This window comes from Poecilia mexicana, unplaced genomic scaffold (genome assembly GCF_051168715.1).
Source record: "Poecilia mexicana isolate PSO_F unplaced genomic scaffold, ASM5116871v1 scaffold_1, whole genome shotgun sequence".
NCBI lineage: Eukaryota > Metazoa > Chordata > Actinopteri > Cyprinodontiformes > Poeciliidae > Poecilia > Poecilia mexicana.
Genome location: NW_028263370.1, coordinates 2,162,253 through 2,173,786, shown reverse-complemented (window position 1 = coordinate 2,173,786; position 11,534 = coordinate 2,162,253). Strand labels below are relative to the sequence as shown.

Genomic DNA, 11,534 nt, shown 5'->3' with positions numbered 1-11,534 from the left:
CAAGGAGTTGTTTTCTTTCCACTGGCATCTGCAGCTTTTCTTTTGAGCGATCCAGTTTCAAGTCAGTTTTCCATCATTAATTTTGACACAATCCTTTGGTAACCTAATTATAGCGTTGCACTTGAACTAACCTCATGTAAAATAAAATGATCGTTCACGTGCAGCACTTCAGGACCACTAGGGGGCGCCCACGGACCATCAGTTGATACTGCTCTAGAGTAGTTTGAGAAAGGCTGCTCTAGAGCCTTTCTCAACACTGAAGTGAAAATATGCCCCCTATGTAGGGTTTATTCAAGATCAATCTAATCCTTAGGTTAACCCTTTAGCTTCCCTAGCACAGCAGTTTTTCAACCCTCAGATTCAGCTGTCTATGTTGTGACAGTGGGGTTCGTGAGTGGATGAACATGAGACGAGACAGCCTCTGTCACTCTGCCTGTCTTCATGGTGACACACCCTCATCCATTCAAGTGCACCCACTGAACCCCATCATTATGAACAACTTTCCTCTCAATCCACTGAACGAGTTCAGGAAAATCAGATCCAAACAGAAAAAAGGCATTTTGTCTTTAATCGTGACTCACTTTCCCATCATCTTCCTCGGTCTTGCGCTCAAAAGACCGCTGCTCGTGGACTGCGCGACTGGAAGAGGCTGCTGGATGAGATGAACACACACAAGGGAGAAGTCAAAGATTACTGACAAACAGATCAAATAAATGTAGCAATGCACTGTCTATGGATTGATTCCTTTAAATCCTGTCCATGGGTTGATTTTGAATGAACTAAATTGCTTTGTGTTTGGGCTAAATTGCACTAGTTAGCTTTTTCTATGAAACAGGAAGTACTTTATTTTTCAAGTGTCAGAAAAATAAATAGGGCAAATTTGCTTCTACAATATTGGTGAGACTCTTAAACTAACATTGTTGCATACGCATCTTTTGATTTTGCAGTTAGCCACCTGCATCTGAGGCTCTTAGGATCACATGTTGACTTGTCAACACTCTCCCACTCTACCTTGAAAAGGTTCTCAAAATCTTATCTTGCCTACTGCACTCTTCGGATGAAGTAACACGATAAGCCCAGATCAAGATACTGCCACCACTATTTTGAACATCTTCGCTGTGTACCACCATTGAAAAGAAAACAGTTTTATTAATAAAGTGACCACAAAACGTTTTTTTCTTCTTTTTTGGTTGTTCTAGCCCATTTTCTGTAGCACATCACTGTAGCTTCAGGGTGCTTTGAAGCCATTTATTGCCACTTAAAGTGTATTATAGGCTGTAATTCATATCCATTAAAATAATATGGGTAGTACATAACAATGGCTGTTTTATCTGTGGCCAAAAAGTTCAACCCTGTGTTTGTCAGAGCATTTTTCATTTTCCCAGCAGGATCTATGAGAATTAGATCCCTTCTTTATAAGAAAATGTTTGCCTTTTAACTCTACTTCTTACACTGCAAGAACACTGAGTCTTGCCAAGTATTTTTGGTTTGGTTTCTAGAGTAAATATCTTATTACACTTGAGATAAGACAAAACTGACTTAAAACACAACTTTTCAGCAAGATGTATATATATGCTTAGTGATGGGTCCAGCAACACCGATCCGTCGGTGCATGTGTCCAGCCCATAGACCAAAACCCGTCTTGGTGCGCGTATTGGTTTCAGCAAGTCACGTGAACTGTTTCGAAATGACATTAAAGCGCCAAACTGTGTTTATAAGGAAGCAAATCTGTCAATCTGTCAAAACTATTTGCCAAACGAATTCTTGATCTTTTACAGAACAGTGTCAACTATGGAGCAGCCTCAGAGGAAAGGTTTCCTCAGTGTGGGACCATTTTGATCTTATATTAGAAAATAAATTTGTTTTCATTTTGTTGTTTCATCCGGTTCTTGTCAGTTTCAACTTATCTATCCGAATCCAAATTCAGCTGAAACTGACTCTTAGTTTACTTTCATTTCATGTTCTGCACGTTAAATGTCGCATTTGTTTGACTAAACTGTCTTATTTAAATAAATCCACCTCCTCAATGCTGAGGCATTATGAGGCATGAGAATGAAGTCCCAGATACACCTAGATAAACTCAGATATGCAGCCATTCTACAAATTACTCAGTTGCTTTTTATAAATTATTTCATATACAGTGATCCCTAGCTATAACACGGTTCACCTTTCACGGTATCGCTGCTTCTCAGAATTTTTTGTACAGTTTTTTTTTCAGTGTTCTGCTTACTGATTGACCGTATGATTGGTAAAAACAGTCTCCACGCTTCTTCTCTACCTGAGTGCCTATAACGTTACGGTATTTAATACAGACTGGCCATTCAGGTGATGAAAACTGAAACTTTGATTGCCAGCTGGAAAAAAACTGTGGCCAGAGGCAGCGCAAAATCCAACCGGAGGCTCGCTTGACGAGATCCATCGCTCTGCCGTAGATACAGCTGTTGGAGGAGACGCTTTAATGACATGACTCTGGATCACATTACGGCCCGATTGATGCACACGCACATCCAACCTGAAAACAGGTGTTATTTGGCTTCAATGTAGAGTATTTATTTATACTGTGTAATAACTGTAAAAAATAAAGATAACTACTTAACGGATTTTGCATATCACAGGTTATTTTCGGAACGCAACCACTAAGAAAAACAAGGGTTCGCTGTAAATGTAGTGTTTACTTAATTTTTTTCTACAGCAGAAGTTTTGTCAAAAAAAGTTTAACAGGTTAAATTTAAAAATGTTGTAAAAACTTTTTTTTAAATAAAAATTTGTGGAAAAAAACTCCATGCATTCTTATTCCAAACACATTCACTTAAATTTTCACTTTATGGTACATGTTCACATTATTTATTGACTGTATATCAAATATATTTTAAATTTAACTGAAGATATGACATAATACAATATATAATATTCAATAAAATACAAAGACTTATTGTATAGACTAGGTTGCCTGTAGGAATTTTAAGGTCCAGCAGGTGTCAGTATTGAGTGACAGAGTATCAACACAGTTTTGCTATGTGTCGAAACAATACATGACGCCTCATCTACCCATCACTATATATGCTTGTTCAGAGCCAATAATTCCTTAATATTGATGAAAAAGTACTTGTTCCATTGGCTTATTCACTTATAACATGGGAATTGTGAGGATTTGGTTTTTCTGTATGTTTATTTAGGTTTCTGTGTTCAGTTGATTGTCCCCAGCTGTCCCTTGTTTCCCCTGATTACACCTTCCTTGTGTATTTAATCCCACCAGTGTCCCTGCTCCTTGTCGGATCCTAGTCGTGTTGCGTCATTGTTTTTACCCTGTTAACCATTTGATACCAGCGTCTGAGCTCCCTGCCTCTACTCACCTGGATTTTGTTTTTCATCATTAAACCATCATTCTCTGACTTTAACCTGGGTCCACTGCGACTACCTTACCACCTACAATTGCAATTCATGACAGGAATAATGTCCTGTAAGTGAAATACTCTTCCAGTGGAACTAGTGTCATGTGTAAATGGTTGCTGTAGAATCCAAACGCAGGAGACGGAGTCAGCCCGAGAATTTTAAGATTTAATAAAAGAATATAGAAAAACAAACTCACAAAAATCAAAGGGAACCACAGAAACACACAAAAAACAATAATCCATAGTAAAGAAAACCAGCAAGGGAGACACGAAGAGAAAATGATGGGATAGATTAAATCAGGGGTCCCCAAACATTTTCCTATGAGGGCCACATAACTTTTCCCTTCTCTGCTGGGGGGCCGGAGTCAGTTTGTAACAGAAAAAGTGTGACGATTGCAGGAGTGTCTAAATATAAAAATATATTGTTTTCCAGACAGCACAATCAAATAACGCTCTATGGGTTTCTTCACAGAACAAAAGTCAGGAAATAACACTATTTATGTAATAAATACTATATTTTCTGGACTATAATTCGCATCGGACTATAAGTCGCAACCCCAAAGTTTTTGTTTTTTTTGGGGTTTTTTTAAAAACAGTAAACATAACTTTTTTTTTTTTTTTTTTACAAAAAATAAGCCTCAGATATCTCTACCGCTCCAGGTTTTCCACAACGATGCAGCAGCAGCAGCAGCCAAAATCTGAGTCATAACAGGTCAATTGAATATCACATTTTTTATGGTTGAAAAATAAAAAGTTGCCAAGTTTAGATTTAACTGAACTGATTACGGTAGTTTCCGAACGGTAACTGTAACAGTAAAAGTGCTGATCCTTTGTGTCTGCTACTAGCATGTGCTAAATGAAAATAGGTGCTTTCTTCTTCTTTTTCTTCTTCCTCCTTCTCCTCTGCTTCTTCTTCTTCTTTTTCTTCTTTAGATTTCAACGGCAGCTTGCATCCATTATTGTTGCACTACTGCCATCTATTGGATCTTAATATCTATACCTCAAATTCTCATAATGATCCCAGTATTATTTAAAAAAACTAAAAATCTTTTTTTCCCCTGAATGCTATTTAACTGATAAACAACATTCTCAAATATCAATTCCCTATTAAAACCTAATTCCGTTTTAATGGACGCTTTCTTCTTTTATTTCCAATTTTGACTTCCAATGATTCACTTCCTGCTAAAGAGCCCCCTGGTGGTTGAAGAAAAATCCACATATAAGCCGCACCGGGCCATAAGCCACATGGTTTAAAGCAGGGGTCCCCAAACTACGGCCCGCAGGCTGGATCTGGCCCGCCACGTCATTTGGTCCGGCCCCCTGAACAATGCCGTATCCGGCCCGCCTCCTCATACCAGAGAGCATTCAGTGTTTTTTTTTCATATATTGTATTTTCGGTTTATATGTGGATTTTTCTTCAACCACCAGGGGGGCTCTTGAGCAGATGTGAAACTAACTTTCCCTCAATGGAATATATACTCGTCAGTCCCAGTCACCGTTTCACTCACGGTTTTTTCCATTTGCATTCTGGGTAAAAATCTATCTAAAAGCGCGAATGTGTCGTTGCCCCCATCCCCCCACCACCCCCACCCACCCGTCGACAAGAATTTTCTAAGGTTTCTTTCTCCAAAAACTAAGACCGGCCCCCGACCAGAGAAAGGAACAGCTATGTGGGACCCCTGGTTTAAAGCTTAGGAAAAAAGTAGCGGCTTATAGTCCGGAAAATACGGTATATGAAAAAAAAATCCAAATCCTCTCTAGTATTGTTTCAGAGGGCCGGACCAAATGTGGAGGCGGGCCAGATACGGCCCGTGGGCCGTAGTTTGGGGACCACTGATCTAACATTAAAGAATAACTAAACTACGGAAACATAAATAAACTAGAGAGATAAAGAATAACTAAACACAAGAAATAAACTAGATCTGAAGTGGAAATGGAAATGAGACTGAACTAATAGAAAAAATCTAAGTAACACAAAAAAATGACAACACCCAAAACCAAACTCAACCACATATCCTAACAAGTAGTACCTTTTCATTAATATTAAAGAATTATTAACTTAAAACAAGCTCCTATATTTTTCTGACAGTTAAGGCCCCAACATACTCAGGCGCACTTCAGTCTGCGGAGGTCCGCGCAGACTCGAAGCGGACATATGCTGGACATGTCCGCGCAAGGATACATTTTTATGACCGCATACTCGGTGTCGCACATTAAACTACCCGGTGGAAACCGTGTTCACATCGAACTGGTTTTCATGTGACACCGGGCTGATAAGGTTGAGAATAAGCGTTATACGAGTTCATATTGTTTTAAAGTTGACATCAACATGATAAAAGTCAACCTAAAGTTGTCACGGGGACGTGACAGACACGTAAGCGAAAATGCTTAACAGTAACAGGCTTTATATATTCACGCAAATATTGACATGGTGAATTATGCAGAATTATAAGAACAAAAAACAAGACATCATCCCAGACTTCTTTATCAGCAGCGGAGCAGAGAGATGGTCCGATAAGTTCAGTCTGACTTTTTTTTTTTCTCGAACGGAACGGAAAAGATGATCGGGTATGTGCTCATTTTCGATTGCTGCACAAATTATTACACTGAACATAATAAACATGTTGGGACATAATAAACAGAGCTAATTGAATGGATCCCTGATTACAGTTAAAGCCAGCGCAGCTTCCTGCTGCTCCTCTGCCCGCAGCAGGAAGCTGCGCTGCTCTCGGCAGCAGTCTGTCTTTGCCGACAGGGGCATATTATTCAGGTGGATGCGAAAACATAAATTCCCCCCCCAAAAAAGGAAGGTATGTAAGGGTGAAGGAGTGTGGAAAACATACGGTCGCTCTATCCGTATGAGCGACCGTATGTCCCCCCCTCGAGATGAAGACACGTGAAAGGTAAAACTCGCTACATTTACATTTACATGTGCGCGAGGTGAAGTGTATGTGAAGGCATCATCGGGGCGCCGCCCCCTCCAGACGGGGTTTGGACGCCCCCTCTGGTGCAGCGCCCCTATGCGCTGCATACCCACTTTTTGCGCCACTGTTTGCCGACATGTCACTGCCTTTCTCTGTCCCGCACTGAGAGACTTCGATTGTTGAGAGACTAAGGCTTCCCAGATGGAGAAGAAACAGAGCTAGGCGCCCAAATAGTTCATCAAACTTGCTAGTTCTCATTAAGATTGTGTGAAATAAAGGAATTTGTCACAAGAGAATTTTAGGTAATCAGTACGCTCGAGTATGTAGGGGCCTTTACTTGTAAGTTAGTTTTGTCCTACTTTAAGATATTTGCGCTAAAAACTAGAGCAAAATTAATTGGTATGACTTTGTGTTTTTGAAGTGTATTTTAGACAAACGGGGGATACTTGAGATTATTGTCTGCTGTAAAACTCCATCAGTAAAAGGTGGAAATATCTGCAGCCTGTTCTCTTGAGATTTTAATTGAACAGTTTCCATCTTTTCATCAATTTTGGAAAGACGTCCAACATTGTAATGTACTGGTTTCTAATGTTTTCTCTACTTTAAGATGTTTGTATTCACTGTGCCATTGTATATTAATAAGGGGATTTTTATTTACTGATAACTTTTTAACTACAGGATTTAAATGTGGAAATGTCAGAAAAATTCTGTTATGAAAGATAAAGTATTTGAACATTCAGGGTTACTATGCTTTTTTTAGACTTAACCTTCTATACCTTTACTTTAAAATAATACAATTATTTAAGTTGATGATGCATTAAAGGCAGGCACACTGCAGTAGGCAGACTGTAGTTACAAAACCTGGAAATTCCAGAAACTGGCAGGAATGAAGAAAGAAAAGTTATGAGTAACAAGGACAGATTTGGTTGAAGGAAGCAAGGATGCAAAGTAAAAATGAAGGAAGACACGAGAAAAAAACAAGGAAGGAAGGAAGTGATGACAGATGGAAAGAGAGCAGTAGGCATAAAAGAACAAAAGAAGGGAGGAAAGGCACAAAGAAAGGAAAACCATAGAGGAGTAAAGGAAAATATACTGCTCAGTGTAGTTTCTAAACATGGGAAGAAGGAATTTCTTCTTCCCATGTGTCCTTAAGGGTATAAGGAAGGAACCTAGTTAAGGCACATGGTAGACACAAGCAAATAAGTAAAGAAAGAAAGAAAGAAAGAAAGGAACGAAACATTCAGACTATGACAGATGGGATAAGGCATGGAAACACGTATATTAACCTACATTCTAATGTAATTTTACCATATTTTTCCAGAACTGCAAAACACTGAAATCAAATTCTAGAATTTTCTGGACTTTCCAGACTACATATCTGGGATCTCTTTTAGTTTGGGCAACTTCACTGCTGAGCTTGTACATCTTTGATCCTTGTCACTGCTGTTAAAGCATAAAAGCACAGATTGCTGGGAACAGATGTATCTGAAGATCTGTCTGCATGTGAAAGCAGCTGTTATTAATAGAACTTTAAAGTTCAAAAATAAAAGGAGGGCAGTGCTGCTGGTGTCTGATGTGAGCTGACAGGTGGTCTTTAGACGGTCAGTCTGAATAAAAGTGAGATGAAGAGAAAGCCCAGAGGGAACTGTTGTACTCGTGAACAATGCCTTAAATAGTCATCACTAAACAAGCAGTGCTTTTCATTTAAATGGATGGTGGTAGACAACGCAAATGTGTTCAGAATGTAACATTGAGAGACGTGACTGTGAGTGTTGTGATAACAGCGAGTGCTTACTCGTTGACTGCTCCACAGACTGTGACTGCTCCAAGAGATGCTCCTTTGCTTTTACTGACTGAGACAGCACAGTGGCCAGGAGCTGAAACACAAAAACACAGACATGCATAAGCAGGCATGCAAAGAAACGCTTCGTCAAGAGTAGTCATTCAAATCCCAGAGGTGATCTGTTTTAGCAAACAGGAAAGAAGAAAAAGATTCTAGCTGATGATCCTCCACCTGCTACTACAGTTTTCTGCAAAGAAGCTACAACCTCCCTGTTCTATATCCATATAATATGAACGAGAAGACACTCCTCTTTCACCAAAACAGTTTTCATATCATTTTTGAATATAGATCCTTTACTCTAAGCAATTACATTACATTAGGTATGAACATGATACCAGGCATTACAAAAAAAGCATTGATAACTCCTTTTTATTGGGATTTGATATGGATAGACCAACACAAAATGGCAAATAATTGTGAAATAAAAGGAAAATCATGCATTTGTATTTTTATTTATTTTTACAAGAAAATCCAAAGTGAGAAAGATTGTGGTGTGATGGGGGGAAATTAAAGCACAGTAAAAGTAATAAACATCATCCAAAGTTATAAACTTGGCTTATCAGTCCTTAATGCATTTTATGAATAAAGAAATAAAGACAGTGGTGGTTTGTTATATGGGTAATATGGCTTCATGCTCAGGGTGGAACAAAATGGTCATCTAAGTAGTACTCTGGAAGAATTGTCTTTTGCTTATTTACATGTTGAGTTAATAACAACAGATGTGCACAGGTACTATAAGAAAACACTGCTGTGCATAGTAATTAGCTGATGGTATAATTTACATCTTAAGATTTCTTATTTAGCCATTTTGAAAAGAATTTTGATATTAAGACTCAGATGGATTGTTCTACATTACACCAAGCTTTTAAAAAGCTGAGCTCTACAAATCTTTATAATATTGTGAAAAAAATGAAGGTTTTTAATTCTACCTAAATAAACTGGTATTATACACTCACCGGCCACTTTATCAAGTACACCTGGCCAACTGCTCATTTACACAACTGTTGAATCAGCCAATCACATGGCAGAAACTCAATGAATTAAGGCATGTAGACATGGCCAAGGCGATCTACTGCATTTCAAACCGAGCATCAGATTTAAGGTGATTTAAGAGACTTCAAACATGGTATGGTAGTTGATGCCAGACGGGCTGGTCTGAGTTTTTCCAGAGACTGCTAATCTACTGGGATTTTCACGCACAACCATCTCTAGGATTTGCAGAGAATATCCAGTGAGCTGCAGTTCTGTGGGCCCAAATGCCTTGTTGATGCCAGAGGTCAAAGGAGAAAGACCAGACTGGTTTGAGCTGATAGAACTGCAACAGTAACTCAAATAAACACTCATTACAATCGCCGTATGCAGAAGAGCATCTCTGAACGCACAACACATTGAATTGAACCTTGAGGCAGATGGGCTACAGCAGCAGAAGACCACACCTGGTGCAACTCCTGTCAGCTAAGAACAGGAAACTGAGGCAACAATTCGCACAGGCTCACCAAAATTGGACAATAGAAGATTGGAAAGACGTTGCCTGGTTTGATGAGTCTTGATTTCTGCTGTGACATTCGGATGGTAGGGTCAGAATTTGGCGTCACCATCATGAAACCATGGATCCATCCTGCCTTGTATCTACGGTTCAGGCTGGTGGTGGTGCAGTGGTGTAGGGGATATTTTCCTAGCACACTTTGGGCCCATTAGTCCAACTGAACATTGTGTCAATGCTACAGCCTACCTGAGTATTGCTGCTGACCATGTCCATCCCTTTATGACTGCAGTGTACCCATTTTCTGATGGCTACTTCAGCAGGTTGGAAGTAGCCATGTCATAAAGCACAAATTATCTCAGACTGGTTTCTTGAACATGACAATGAGTTCACTGTACTTGAATGGCCTCCACAGTCACCAGGGGCCTCATGCATAAAGCGGCGTGCGCACAAAAATGTGCGGCGCCATATTTTACGCACAAGTTGGCATGTATAAAAATTTACTTTGCGTCAAGGTTTGTGTAAATATATGCATACTTCTTCGCTGGCATGAAAATGTGCAGCAGCCACACAAACTTTTTCTGTGGTCAATATAAAACTGCAAAGCGTCAAAACTCACCTAAATGCACTGAGATCTCAATCCTTTGGAATGTGGAGATTCACAACATGGATGTGCAACAAATCTGCAGTAACTGAATGATGCTGTCATGTTAATCTGAACCAGATTCTGAGGAATGTTTCCAGTACATTGTTGAATCTATGCCACAGACTGGCATGTATGTCAAGAAGAAACCCATTGTTGAAAGACAAAAACGGGATAGGGAGGCTAGTCAGAGTTGATGGGAACATTTTTGGAGCCAAATACAGGAAGAAAACCTTCCAGACACTCCAAGAACTTTAGACGGGGATAAAATTTCGCCTTCCAGCAGGACAACAGCCCCAAAGATTTGGCCAAAGCTGCAGTGGAATGGATCAAATTTTATTCAGAAGTTAGAATGCCCGATCTAAAGCCAGGCCTAAGGATCGGTGACAATACTTGCAAATTGATATTCAAAGAATAACTGACACTACTCTATTTAGTTAATTTAAACTTTCTCATTAAAATTTATAATTGTGCCAAAACTTTTACACAAAGGGAAAAAAAAAAATCATACATATTTTTATTGTCGCTTCTTTTTGTCGCTTTAATATGCGAGTGATGCATATGCAACCCACAAAATCAAAGTTAAAGTAAAAGTGAAAGAGAAAAGTGGAGGCCCAAACCAAAAATGCACCTGGTTTAACTGTTGAAAAAAGGTAATGCAGCTCTCTCCAACAGAAAACCAACCTGACAGGAAGTCTAGCTGTGGTTAACATGGTAAACACATTTGTGTTAGTTTCCTGAAATTGTTTTGCTGTTTCCAGGAAACAACGTGCTGGTTGTTCTGTGAAACTTAAAAGCAGAAATGTGGTAAAAAACCTGTGTATGTGAACACATTCAGGAGGCCTCTTACCTTGACCCCTTCAGCTTGAGCATGCAGCCCTGGAGCGTTGAGGCCATGAGTGTTGAGTCCTGGCGTAGGGGCCGGCTGAGGACTGGGGGCCGGCGTTGTCAGGACATGGGTGTTTCCAGATCCTTGCAGGCTGCTGGAGGAGCGAACGCTGCCCAAGCTGCACACACTGCCACTGCGCTCTCCTCCTTCAATAAGAAACTTCATATCTTCCAGCAAGCCAAATTTCATTGCAATCATTTGAAAGTGGTCTTGATTAACTGCATGTCTTTTAAGATTTGCTTTGGACTTTAGCTGATTTTTTGCTAATTTCCAGTCAATTATCTGGAGCTACAGTAGAAAGTCCAGATCCAACTACCTGACCATCTTAGGCTGAAAGTTTAATGCACTATAATTGTCTGA

General features: G+C 39.6%; 1 long non-coding RNA gene across 1 annotated transcript; it reads right to left on the bottom strand.

The window, feature by feature from the left end:
* Positions 1 to 580: 580 nt before the first annotated feature.
* LOC106907073 (uncharacterized) lies at positions 581 to 11,311 on the bottom strand. Its single transcript, XR_015762076.1, has 3 exons — positions 11,136 to 11,311; positions 8,112 to 8,193; positions 581 to 652 (listed from the first exon to the last, which is right to left on the bottom strand). It is a non-coding gene; the product is annotated as an uncharacterized LOC106907073 (long non-coding RNA).
* Positions 11,312 to 11,534: the final 223 nt, after the last annotated feature.